We start from the raw sequence: 14,615 nt of genomic DNA, 5'->3' as shown, positions 1-14,615 counted from the left end.
GTGTATAGTTTTTCAGCCTATAGAGTAGGTTGGAGCTGGTATTATTAGTATTATCCAGATTGGGAAATAATCATTTAGGGTTTTTAGTAACTTTCCCATAGTCATAGAGGAGATCTGATTCCAAGAGCAGGTGAGGAAGTGTTTGGGAGAGGGGACAAGAGAGGAATGGAATGAAAGCTACTACCTAGCTAGGTTCTTGTTATACAGGGGTGAGATGGGGGAGGTGGTTTATGGAAATGATTTAATTCATTTATTCAGAAAGGTAATTATAATGAGTATAATTGTAAAGAGTGATTTTGCATAGGCAGAACTGGACTCTGATTTGCCCAGTTCTTAGAGGCTGTACATCAAAACAGACATTTCCTTTATCTACCTTTAGTATTTGGGTGGCTCTTTTCTTTTCCTACCCTCCACTTTTTTAAAGCAAATTCCAGCTAAAAAAAAATGGGTTCTGATATATTCGAGCTTAAGAAAGAATGTCCATTTGTGAAATTCCAGAAATTGGTAAGCTGCTAAGGACATTTGTTCCTTTGTTTCCTCTCCTCCCCTTTCCCCTTCCTCCACTCCATTTTCTGTGGGGATGTTGTCAAGGCCCAGGAAAACAAAAATCAAATTGTCTAAGGAGGAACCCATTCCTGGATTAGAAGATTTTAGAACCATTTTGTCATGGAGTCCTGATTGTAGCTCTCTTCCTTGGCCTCTCTCTTCCATGTACCCTCATGGCCTGATTCCTGGTTTCTGTTACAACTCAGTGTAGGTTCTAGGTTTAACTCCTGCCTGTATCTATAGGGTTGCGCCCATTGCCTTGGGTGAATTGAGTATTTGTTAAATAAACAACCACCCAAAAAAGTGATTAGACTAAGATGAACTTTTGTGACTTATTTGAGGATATTGCTTTGTTATTTGCAGGATTGTGCCTTCTTGTCTTACTTTAGAGCAATGAGGAGTGTGGTCACCAGCCTTCAAGATGACCGTCAATGATCCCATCCTCCTGGTATTCACAGCCTAGTGTAGCCACCTCCCACCTTGTACCAGGATTGGTATGGGTGACGAATAGCATATGGTGGGTGTGAATGGCATATCACTTCTGAGATTAGGTTATACAAGATTGCACCAAAAACAAACAAAAAGACTGAAGTTCCTGTCTCCTGGCTTGGGTGCTCTCTCATGTACCCTGCTCTCTTTCACTTGAGTCCTTTGCTCTGGGGAAAGCAAACTGCCATGTTGTAAGCAGTCCTACAGAGAGGCCTAGGTAACAAGGAACTGAAGCATCTGGCCATCAACTTCATTACCGACCTTAGAAGCAGATTCTCTAGGCCCAGTAGAGCCTTAAGAAGGCAGTAGTCTTAGCCAACAGCATAACTGTAACCTCATGAGAGATTCTGAGCCAGAACCATCCAGCTAAGCCACGCCTGGATTTCTGGCCTTCAAACACTATTAAGATTATAAATGTTTGTTGTTTTAAGCTATGAAGCTTTGAAGTAATTTGTTATACAGCAGTGGTAACTAATGCATGGTGGCAGCAAAGCGTAGGGGTTTTAGAATTCAACCTAAGTTGGAATCCCAATTCTATGCATTATTAACTTTTCCATGTACAAATTCTTGAACTTCTCTGGGCCTCAGTTTCCACCTCTGTAAGATGGTGTTCATCATACCCATCTAGTTCAGAAAGCAGAGCTGAGTGACAGGAGCTGCTTGAGTGGGAGGATTCCCAGCTCTCCTTGCTCTTGTGAGCAGGTATGATATGAATGGCACCATGTCATCCTGTTTTGGTAGGGCTGCCCAGATTGCCAATGCCATGTTGCATGTAAAGGTTTGTCTGTGGTCTGCAGAATGTCCAGCAATTTCTAAACCATAAACATTTTCCTCGGTAGGAACAGAACAGAATGTCAGAGTTCATTTCTATGATTTGGTTCCATTGACTGTTTTCATTAGGCCAAATCTGACTTCTTTCCAGTTCTGAGTATAGGAATCAGTGCTGACTTTCATTTATTTAATAAACTTGTTATGTGCCCGACTCTGTTCTAAGCCCTTACACTTACTGATTTACTTCCTATTCCTATCCTATATTATATATATATACACATATACACACACATATATACACATATATGTATGTACATATACATATATAAGCACACACACACTGTATTATTTCCATTTTACATATGGAGAAACAGACATAGGCAGGTTGAGTAGTCTGAGGTCACACAGCTAAGTAGTGGCAAAATCCAGATTCAAATACGGGCAGTCTGGCTCCAGATTCTGCACTGTTAACCATCAAGCTGTACATGTCTCCTTGTTGTCCCACAGCTGTACATTCATGTTTCTTCTCTTTGCGTGTCTGGCTACCTTCCTCAGGCAGCAAGAACAATCTAAGAGTGTTCCTGGGCAATCAATCTGGTGGTGGTGAGAGACAATATAATGAGTGAATGGAAGGGCTACCTTGGGCTTTGGAAAAAGACCTAGGTTCAGTTTCTGATTTCTGTGTACTGTTAGCAAAGTACTTTCCCTCTTGGAACCTCAGTTTCATCATCTGTAAAATGGGAAGAATAATAAAAATACCTTTTGACCATTAGGGGGAGCTCAAGGATGACTTATACCCCAAAAGGGGAAGAATTGCTTATGTGGATTCTCAGTTCTAGTCATTGGCAACACAAAAGGGCAGAGCTTTCATGTGTTGTGGGCAAGGGTTTGCACAACGGGGACTGGCCATCCCAGTTTTCCCAGGGATGAGGGATTTCTTGGGATGCAGGACTTTCAGGGCTAGTGCTGGGACAGTTCTGGACAAACCAGGCCAGTTAGTCACCCGAGTTGGAGCCCTGAGCCTTGGGGGAAACCAGCCTTTTGGAACACTTGCCCTGATTTCTCCAGCGGGGCAGATATGAAGAGAGTGATATGGACACATAATTTGTTAGTAGAAAATGATTAAGGGCAGCAATCTTAGTATTGAGGGTTTTTTTTTTATCATAGCTTTATTGAGATAGAAATAACATTCACGTACCATACAACTTATCCATTTAAAGTGTACAATTCAATGGATTTTAGTATACTCACAGAGTTGTCCAAGTATCACCACAATTAATTTTAGAACATGTTCATCATCCCCGAAAGAAACAGCATATCCTTAGCTATCGACGCCTGCCTCTGCCCCCAGTTCTCCCCACCACACCCAGCCCTAGGCAAACACTAATCTTTCTGTCTCTATGGTTTTGCCTTCTGGACATTTCCTGTGAGTTGGATTATATGATATGTGGTCTTTTGTACTAGTTTCCTCTACTTAGCATAAGAGGAGAAACTTCTTCAGTGTTGTAGCCTGTATCGGTACTTCATTTGTTTTTTGCTGAATAATATTTTTTTGTATAGATATACCATAGTTCATTCATTCATCAGTTGTAGACATTTGGGTTGTTTCTACTTCTTAGCTGTTGTGAGTAACGCTGCCATGAGCAATCATGTACAAAGTTTTTGTGTGGACATATGTTTCGTTTCTCTTGGAGTATATACCAAAGAGTGGAATAGTGGAGTTTCTGGGCCATATGATTACTCTGTGTTTAACCTTTTGAGGAAGTACAAGACCATTTTCCAAAGTGACTGTACCATTTTACAGTCCCCAGAAGCAATGTATAAGGGTTTCAATTTCTTCACATCTATACCAACATTTGTTTAAAAAAAAAGAGAGAGAGATAGGAGTCTCTGCTCTTTTACCCAGGCTGGAGTACAGTGGTGTAATCATGGCTCACTGTAGCCTCAAGCTCCTGGGCTCAGTTGATCCTCCCACTTCAGCCTCCTGACTAGCTGGAACTACAACCATGCACAACCATACCCAGCTAATTTTATTTTATTTTTTTAGAGACAAAAAATATGTTTTGTCTCTAAAACATATGTTTGCTATGTTGCTCAGGCTGGTCTCAAACTCCTGGCCTCAAACAGTCCTCCTGCCTCAGCCTTCTGAGTAGCTGGGATTACAGATGGGAGCCACTGCATCTGGCTCTGCCTTTTTGATTATAGCGATCCTAGTGGGTATGAAGTAGTATCTCATTGTGAGCGTCTTGTTTTGAAGTTGCATTGGTATAGCAAACACATTTTGTCACTGGCTCTGTCTTTTTGATTATAGCAATGTTAGTGGGTATGAAGTGTTATCTCACTGTGAGCAGTCTTGTTTTGAAGTTGCATTTGCATAGCAAACACATTTTGTCACTTACACTACTTGGGTTCATTTGAGGTAACTGATGAAGGTTATGGGAGCTTAAATAAACTCCTATTCTCCCGTTTGGTTTCACTACTAAGTCCTGGCTCCCTTCTTTGTCAGAGGAATGCCTGCGGGAGGTGGATTAGGTCAAGGGTCCTGTAGTCCTTTAAGGAGAGCCGTTGCCACCCTCCTGTTATTTCCCTAGTTTCCCTTTTCCTCACCCTTGTCTCAGTCCAGAGATGAAGGTGGGTTGCAGGGTGAAAGGACTGATCAATCTTTTTAGCTTTACGCCCCCCTACTGTAGGTCAAAGAGTGGCTTTGAAATGGCCCGATCAGCTCACCAGGCGTCTTAGTCCATATGGGCTAATATAACAAAATACCACAAATGGGGTGCCTTATCAACAACAGAAATGTGTTGCTTATAGTTCTGGAGTCTGGGAAGTCCAAGACCACGACACTGGCAGATTCTGTGTTTGATGATGACAGTTTCCTGGTTCATAGATGGTGTCTTCTCACTGTGTCCTCAAATGGTGGCAGTGAGGAAGGGAGCTCTCTTTCTGCCTCTTTTATAAGGGCACTAATCCCATTCATGAGGGCTCCACCCTCATGACCTAATCACCCCCCATAGGTCCCACCTCCCACTACCATCACCTGGGGGTGAAGATTTCAACATCGGAATTTGTGGGGGATGCATACACTCAGACCATAGCACAAATTGGGGACAAAAGCTCTGAGTGTCAGCAGAGTTGCACTGGCTTGGAAATGCTGTCTGTGTCCAGATCAGGCATTATAAACTGCATGAACTAGGGCTCATGTTGCATTAACAATGTTGTGTGTGGTCCACAATGTTTCAAAATTGGAAAACTTGACATAAAAATCCAGTCTTCTGGCTTTTCTTTAAAAATTTGCCGGCCCAACTATGCTGTTTCCCCCTTTCTGCGTTGCTGCAGTTGGCTAGGGCTGAGTCCTGGCTGCCCCCTGAAGACTGGTGTGAGCTTTCCAAATCTCCACAGTTCCCACCATACACTGTTGCATCACAGTGGGCCGTCTTCACACATTTGTCACCTGTCTCATACTTGAGAATATTTATTAGTGCTCAATTCCTTCAGGGACCTAACAGGGTGAACTTAAGGCCATAATAGGTAGCAGGGCTACATACAGACACTTGGGATCCTGGTTTTCCAGCCATCCGCATACCATCTCCTGATGAGTGAGTGCAAGCAAGTTTCAGGTGTAATGTGGGCATCTGATTTGTGATTTATGGTTCTTGGTCACTTTTATGGGCCAGCCCCTGTTCCTAAGAGTTTTACATATATTAATTCATTTTAATCCTCATAGGAACCCAATCATGATCCTAGTTTACAGATGGGAAAACTAACCACCAGAGAAAACACTTACTCACAGTCCATGGGTAATAGTTGCAGAGCCAGAATTTGAAGTCAGGAGCAAATGAGGTCATTTTGCAAGGTTGCTCATGACCTAGTGTCTTGTTCATTATGGGGATTCAGTGGGTGCAAGCTTCATAACATTCATCTAATCTTGCTAACTGCTGCTAACGTGCTGCGTGGCTGGGGTTTAGTCCCGGCCAGATGTCCCATAACAAAATTTAGGAGTTGAAGAGTTGAAGTAGATGACATTTGTGTTTGGAGAAATGATATGTCTCATTCTTTTCAGCTCTAGCTTAGGGTGAGTTTCTGAAAGCAAGTAAGAGAAGAGGAGAGGGACATTTGTGATCTCTCATGTATAGAAGACTAACAAATAGGCAGGTGGTCACACCTGAAGGCATGTCCCCTGACCCCATTACATCATGCCATGGGCTGAATGTCCAAAATGCCTCTCCCAGCTCTGATTGGCCTGACTACTATGATGAGTGAAGTCCACCAGGGAAGACATTGTGGCCTTGTTTCTCATCCTCCTGTCCCCAGGAGTAACACAGAAGCAGTAACACAACAGCATTGTCCTCACACACACAGGCCTGCTTTGTTTCCCCACCACACAGAGCAGCGGCTGTAACAATGGCCCCGAATGACACTTTGCCCTCCTTTCTCCAATGTTGCACTTGTTTTTTCCGTCTGGAATCAGCTAAACAATGATTTCCTGCAGTGGGTATCAGCTTTTCATATTTTCTGCCTGCTTCTCTGTCAGTCTTCAGGCCCCAGGTGAGTGAGTGGCGAGCCAGGCCCAGAGAGCTCTGGGTCCATTGGAACATCCGCTTCATAGGAGGCTGGAAGGCCATGGTCCTTCACCTATCCCCAGCAAGGTGGAACCTGCCCTGGAAGAAGAAACCAGATCAGGTAACACGAGAGAGACAATGAGAGGTTGGGGCTAGGGAGTGGGGTTGCCGGGGATGGCTGAGTATCCAGCCCAAGGAGGATGGGTTTCTGGCTTCAAGACATCCTATTTTCTTGAGAGCCATCATATGCTATTAAATAAAGAGAGGTCAGGTTCAGCAGCCTCCCAATTAGGAAAATGCCCTCTGTCTGGCCCTGTTCAGTGCCTCTGATATCTCTGGGTGACCAGGGTCTTCATGGCCCATGTAGATTTATTGAGGTGACTGTTGCCTTAATAATAGCTGCTAGTACTAAGCTCTTTCTCTATGTATTGCATATGTATACCTATTACTGTATGTCTCTCACTGAATGATTAGTAATGATAGCAAACCCTTATGCAACGTGCCTCAGATTCTTGCTTCATTCAAACTCGGGCAGTCTGGTTCATCTGCGCCTTTCATCATCATGCCCCTTGTAAAGCTTTTTTTTTTTTTTTTTTTTCACAACGTTGTGCTAATAAACCAAGGTCATCACAAGATTTCATTTTGAGAGGCAATGATGTATAATGATAGCTATGTGTATTGTGAGTCGTTTGCCCTGTGCCAGGCAGCGTTCTAAGTGTTTTGCAGCTATTTCATCAGATGGATACTTTATGATCTCTATTTTATGGATGAGGAAATTGAAGTATGGAGAATTTAAGTCATTCACCCGGGGTCACACAGTTGTTAAATGGCAGAGCCTGTATTTGAACTCAGTTTTCTGTTAAGTATTGTGGGAATCTTAGTCCTGTCCAGCCCTGCTGGTCTGGAGTTAGTCTGCTTCTCTAGGTCATGGGGTATAGAGGATGACATTCAGTTTCTGGCTTCATAGAACATCTGCACCCAAGTTGACAGCTTAAGGATTTTTTTGTTTGTTTGTTTGTTTTAAATGATTTTTCTATTGGCATCAACTAGTCTTGCTTGAAGATGGAATTGCTCAATGATGACAGTGAAGGAATTTGAAAGGATGAGAATTGCTCAATGAGTGGTATCTCTTTTTTGGCCAGAGACCAGGCTAAGTTGCCTCATGTGTAGGAGAACATATGTCAAATATGCAGGACTCATGGTATATTATGAAAGCAAACTTTATTTTTGCCTATCATTGTCCCTAATTTTTTTCAGTGGGTCCTCACTCTTCCCTTGCCCTGGGATGAAAATTAAAGCAGGTCCACAACTCTTCTGGGCCCCCTTCAGGAATCAAAAGTTCTTAAGTCACTTTTAGTTCCAGCACAGTCTCATTCAGCAATTGGGATGTCCAGTCCCAGGGAATCAGCCAGATCTTCGAATTTGGTTTCCAGTGGAGACTTCTCTCCCTCCTCTAGTGGGTCCTGCAGCTTGGAAAGGGGGTCTATGGATGGCTTCTCATTTCCCACATTAAGTTTCCATCCTTCTCTCCTCTGGCTTACTGATGATTCTGACTCCTGGCAGGGTGAAGGGAGAAAAGAGGAGGCAGGAAAGGAGCTGGAAGTGCTTACTTGGTTAATGCTATGGCAAGCTGGCATTTCACTGGCAGGTTCTGGTGGGTGTGTAAACCTAGTTCTTTCTCTCGGCACAATTTTGTGGATAGTTCAGAGAGCACCATTATTTCTCATCTTTGGGGATCTCTGAGTTGCCAGTCCCTTGAAGCTGGTTACCTAATAAGACTCCTTCTTAGTTCCCTGGCATCTAAGCAGTGCCATATTAGTTTGCTGGGGCTGCCATGACAAAATATCACAGACTGAATGGCTTAAACCAGCAGTCCCCAGTTTTTTTGATATCAGAGACCAGTTTTGTAAAAGACACTTTTTCCCACAGACCAAGGTGGGGATGGTTTCAGGATGATTCAAGTGCATTACATTTATTGAGAACCTTATTTCTATTATTATTACATTATAATATATAATGAAATAATTATACAGTTCACCACAGTGTAGAATCAGTGGGAGCCCTGAGCTTGTTTTCCTGCACTAGACAGTCCCATATGGGGGTGATGGGAGACAATGACAGATCATCAGGCATTAGATTCTCATGAGGAGCATGCAACCTAGATCCCTCACATGCACAGTTCACATTAGGGTTCGTGCTCCTATGAGAATCTAATGCTGCTGCTGATCTGACAGGAGGCAGAGCTCAGGTGGTCATGTGAATGATTGGGAGCAACTGTAAATACGGATGAAGCTTTGCTCTCTCTCTCTCTCCCTGCTGTGTGGCCTGGTTCCTAACAGGCCACAGACCAGTACTGGTCCATGGCCCAGGAGTTGTGGGCCCCTGGCTTAAACAACAGAACTTAATTTTCTCACAGATCTAGAGGCTAAAAGTCCAAGATCAAGGTGTTGGCAGGTTTGTTTTCTCCTGAGGTCTCTGTCCTTGGCTTGTGGAAGGCACTTTCTCACTGCGTTCTCACATGGTCTTTCCTCTTGGCATGTCCAAATGTCCTCTTCTTATAAGGACACCAGTCAGAGTGGATTAAAGCCTACCCTAAGGGCCTCATTTTAACTTAATCACATTTTTTAAAGGTCCTACTTCCAAATACAGTCACATTCTGAGGTCCTGGGGGTTAGGGCTTCATCATATAAATTTGAGGAGGATAGTTCAGGCCACAACAAGTGCTGTCAGCTTTTTTCTGAAGGTAAATTTCCATTCCTCCTGGTGGTCCCTGTCAGAAGGACCTATACATCCCACAGGTTGGTCACGGTACCTCTCTGGCTTATGGAAAATACTCAAGTTCCATTATCCCAGGGACTCCAAAGCTACCACGTTCTCCTCACTCCAGCTGATCACTCCATCTCTCTTGTATTTTGGGATTCACAGACATGATTCAGACATCAGCTGTCAGTGACAGTCAACCTCCAGGGACACAGCGTCTTGGAGGCCACTCTTGGAGGATGGGTAGCGGACAATTGGGACTTGGAGTGCACCTATGGCTGTCTCCAAAATTCTTCCTCTATGCCACCAACTATTCTCCTCAGCCAACCTTCTTTGTGGGCTGGAGGTGGTCAGGTAAGAGGGAAACCAGCTTCATGCCACTTATTTTGTCATCCCTGCTTGATGGCCTCAGTGTCACAGCTCACTTGGAAACATGTCTTTTGTCCTTGGCATTACCCGAACTGAGACCATAGTCATTTTTACATCCCACTACACAAACAACATCTCATTTAGCTTTCGTCAAGAACCCTAGGAGTACTTCTACATGTGGAAGAGGAATCTGGAGCTCAGAAAGGTTAACAAATTCACCCAAAAGAGATTATTCAGTGGGTGCAGGGAGGGGAGTAGAGATTCAAGCTTTAGCCCACTTCATTATTTACTTATCTGGACCTTCATCATCTAGGCTTCTTAGAGCTTTTACCTACTGGAGTAGTTTGGTCTGTGCTGGTAAAACGTTTTCTTCTCAGCAGAAAGATATAAAGGTAAAACAAAACAAAACAAAACAAAACAAAAAAACCACACTTCATCTCCATTTGCATCACTTGTGATCCAGGGGCTGGCAACAGGAGTGACAGGCGTATCAAGAGCTTTCTTGGGTATGTTGTGAGATGACCTCTATGTAACCAGGAAAGTTCTTTGGCTGCTTGAAAGTCCTCCATCCCTGCCCCAGTATAATTTAATCAGCAGAGTAATGAAGTTCAAGTGAAATATCTTTTTTTGTTGTTGTAGAAATGCATAAAGGCAATTCTGTTAGTTTGTTTTGTGTTGCTGTAAAGGAATACCTGAGACTGGGTAATTTTTAAAGAAAAGAGATTTATTTGGCTCACGTTTCTGCAGGCTGTACAAGCATGGCACTTGCATCTGCTCAGCTTTTGGTGTGGCCTCAGGGAGCTTTTACTCATGGAGGAAGGTGAGTGGGGAGCATGTCACATGGCAAGAAAGGGTGCAAGACAGTGCCAGGCTCTTTTTAAACAACCAGCTCTCTTGTGAACTTACAGAGTAAGAACTTACTCCATTATCATCAGGGCAGCAACAAGTCATTTATGAAGGATCTGCCCCCATGACCCAAATATGTCCATTTCAACATGAGATTTGGAGGAGACAAACATTCAAACTATATCAGCAATACTGCATTCTGAGAATTTTATTCAAGGCAGAATGGGCCATATCATCTCTCCTTCTAGCTCCCAGGAGGTACTTTACTTAAAGAGGATTTCCAAATATAAAGCTATTAAAAAAAAAAAAAAAACCCTCTTTTTTGTTTAGATTTTTAATTATTTTTTTCACAAATAAAAAAACCCAAGCCTGTTGTTGCCCATTCTTCCTTAGGAAAGGGAAAGCTACATATGGGCCTGGCAGTGGTTCAGAGGCTGCCTGCCAAGGCTGTGTCAGGTTCATCTGGCAGCCGCACAGAGCTGGGCTGGGTTTGGCTGGGCTGAAGTTGGGGCCCAGGGCACAGGCCTGGGATGGGCTGGAGCTGCAGCTGCCTCCATGCAGGGAGGAAGGAGAGGACGATATTTTCTGTTCACCCACTCAGCAATTATTTAACGAACATTTATTGTGCCCAAGGCTTTTGTGGGCTCTCTGCCAGGAAAGGGCAGGTCATTGAATGGGCCCTGGGAAAAATGATGTCTGAGCTTCTCTCCAGTTCTCAGAGGAAGGTAAAGCACTGGAGGCGGGTGGTTCAGGGAGAGGGCATGGAGGCATGGAAAAGCATGGTGTGCTTGGAGACCTATGGATGTTTTTGAGATGCTCAAGCACAGGCCAGGGGTCAAGGGAGGGCAGGGGTCAGAAGAGGGAGGAGGAAGAAGGTAGAGGAGCTGCCGGATTGGAACTTGGTGGGCACGTTGGGCCCTGGGAGAGCCACAGAAGGGTTTGAAGCAGAGTTGTGACCAGAGTGGGTTTGTCTTTTAGAGGGAACTCTGATGCAAGGTGAGGACACACTTGAGCATCAGAGGTGTCAAGGCTCAGGGAGAGGGGTGAGGGAAGGTGAAAGGCAGAACCGAAGCCCTGGGAGGGGTTAAGCTGGAGAGAGTGGCAGCCACCTAAGGGAGGGGTCAGTCTAGAATGTCTTTCAGGTTTCCGACTTGAACCACAGAAGGGATGCTATGCCATGACGGGTCAGTGTGTGTGTAGGGGGCCGAGGACCCTTCCCAGCTGGAGGAAGTGGGGCATGGGGGGTTGGAGGGTTGTCCTTTCTTTCAATAAATATACGGAGGGGCTGCCCTGAGCTGTGTGCTGGGAGATGAGAGCAGAGGGGACACCTTCCATTCCTCACAGAGCCCTTGGGCCAATGAAGGAGCAATTAAATGCAATGGAGCAGGAAGACCCTAAGAGGGAATTGGAAAATGACTGGGAAAATTTGAATGTAGACCAAGCATTCAGTAATATTAGAGAATTATTAATTTTTTAAGGTGTGATGGAAGTATTGTGTTTTAGGTGGGAGAATACCCCCTCATCTTTTTTTCTTTTGGGGAGATACAAGCTGGAATATTTAGGAGTGAAATGTCATGGTGTCTGTAATTTACTTGGAAACAAAATAAATAAGTACAGAGAGAGAGAAGGAGAGACAGAAAGAGAGAGAATGAGCAAATATGGCAAAATGTTACCAATGGTTGGAAGTATATGGGAGTTTACTGTACTATTATTGCACCATGCTTTTGGCTTTTGGCTTTTCTGTGTGAAATATTTTATAGTAAAAACTGGAAGATACAAAATAGCAAGCCCATTGATGGGAGGTAAGGGTACCATAGGAACACAATGAAGGGCCCCTAATCAGAATTCGATGCATGAGGGATGCTTCTAAAGAAAACAGCACCTAAGACCTGAGGAAGAATGATCCTTGAAGTGGGGATGGGGAAGAATTTTGGGGAGAATGTACGAGGCAGAGAGGGAACAGCCTGTGTGTAGGCCTGCTGACCTGTCTTGCTAGAGGAACAAAAAGACATTTAACGTGAGTGCCAAATGTGAAGCAGAGTCACTAAGAGATGGGAAGAGAAAGGTAGGCAGGTCCTACAGAGTCTTATAAGGAGTATGGGGGAGTTTGGACTTTGTCCCAACCACAGCATAACTAGGGGACTGCATTTCAGAAAGATGCTGGCTCAGCCGGGTACAGTGGCTCAGGCCTGTAATCCTAGCACTGTGGGAGGCTGAGGCAGGCAGATCACATGAGCTCAGGAGTTCGAGACCAGCCTGGGCAACATGGCGAAACCCCATCTCTACTAAACACAAAAAATTAGCTGGGCATAGTGGCGGGCACCTGTAATCCCAGCTACTTGGGAGGCTGAGGCACAATAATTGCTTGAACCTGGGAGGTGGAGGTTGCAGTGAGGTGGAGGTTGCAGTGCACTGCACTCCAGCCTGGGCAACAGAGTGAGACTCTGTCTCAAAATAAAAATGAAAATAAGAAAGAAAGATGCTGGCTCATGTGTGTGCACCTGCTAGGATCTGGCAGCCCCTGTTTTAAGCACTTCATCTATATGAGTTCGCCTAATCCTCGCTGTGCCTTTATCAAGTATGTGCAGATTAGCACCCCTGTTTAAGAGAGAAGCCAGCCAAGGCACAGAAGAGTGAAGTCACCTGCTCAACGTCACATATCTGGAGGAGTCAGGATTCGAGGCCAGGCATCCAGAGCCCATGCTGCCCTAATGACAAGGCAACACAAGGCCTCTCGAGTTTAGTCTCTCTCTGTGTGGAGAAGGAAGTGGAGGGAAATAGGACTCTTCCTCAAGACAGGAAGACAGCTTCGGAAGCAACCGTACACGTCCAGACTCAAAGTGATGGTGACTTGAACTAAAACAATGACAGTGGTGATGGAGAGAAATAGATGCAATAGAAAGTTACTTTGGAGTGAAATCAATAGGACTGGGTTCTTGAAGAGTTGTGTCAGGGGAAGTCAAAGACAATGCCCAATCCATACCCCACTGAACACCTAGCTCTGTGCCTTCTTGGCATGAGAAAAGGGCTAGAGTAAGAGAATGTGGAGATACCTTGCTCGTAAAAAAAAAATCGAGAAGACATTATCAGACCCATAACATCCCCTTCAACTGTTAGGAGCAGCCTGTTGTCCACCCAACCTACGTATCTCTTTCCTGGCTTCCGCTAATCTTTATTTTTGGTGCAACTTGCCATTTTCACTGTTTGAATTTTGTAATCTGCACCTGTTGTAAAATATAGATCATTCCTTTATCCTGACTTGACTGGCAAAACAGAGTCAAACCACAGCTCCTGGTCCCTTCCCTAATTGTCTCTCCACTACCTAAACTGCCATTAGCCTTGAGTGATGTGACATATGCACCTGCCTGTGCCTCACAAGAAGCCATTGATCTTTGGGCCTCTTCAGAGGGCTTAACCGCAACGAAAAATTAAACAAATATTGAAAAAACAATAGAACGAACAATACATGGTCACGTCCCTCTAATGCTTATTGATTTTTAAGATCTTCTCAGGCGTGAAAACAGGATTCACTGCTAACATCCCAACATTGGATTCCTGTTAACTGGAAGAGTAGCTTATTGATCAGGGTGGGATGTCCAGCAGGGCAGGAGCAGGCCTGTGTCTGCTCCACCAGCTAATCATCCCCAATTCAACCCTAAGAGGTGGAGCTCAGCTGGGTGAGAGCTGCACTCACTTGAAATGAGGGACACTGTGGCCCAGGAGGGTCCTCACAGCATCCTCAGAAGAGACTGAGGCCATTCCTCAGTTATATACCAACTCTCTGGGGACCTCATCTTTTTCTTGCTAAAGGCCTCAAGAATTCCTTACTATTTTTTTCTGTGTCAAAAATAACATAACTACTACATGAATTCATGTATAGAGGACATGGGTCTGCAGAATAAAATGAGTTCATCTACATATATTCCTGCCTTCCATTCGTCTGTCTCAAGGAATTATTCATTTAACAACAGATTCAGCTGTTATTCTGTGCTGTTGTTTGAAGGTTGGCAATACAGCCATTCACCATATGCCAAATGACAAAAATCCCTGCTCTCATGGAGCTTTTGTTTTAGGGGATATTGTGAACTGTTTGGTGAGGAGCCTTCCAATCCAGATATGTATTAACACAAACAGGTTTGTGCTGTACGTACGATTCTGTGGCTGGCTTTTTTCACTAACAATATGTCTTGGAGCTCATTCCGTGTCAGCATGAATGATCTTTCCTCATTCTTTGATAGTTGCATAATGGTTCTCTGCAGGGATAAACCCCTGCTA

This window comes from Rhinopithecus roxellana, chromosome 15 (assembly GCF_007565055.1).
Source record: "Rhinopithecus roxellana isolate Shanxi Qingling chromosome 15, ASM756505v1, whole genome shotgun sequence".
Lineage (NCBI taxonomy): Eukaryota > Metazoa > Chordata > Mammalia > Primates > Cercopithecidae > Rhinopithecus > Rhinopithecus roxellana.
The sequence above is the reverse complement of the archived record's forward strand: the minus strand, read 5'-3'. Positions refer to the sequence as shown.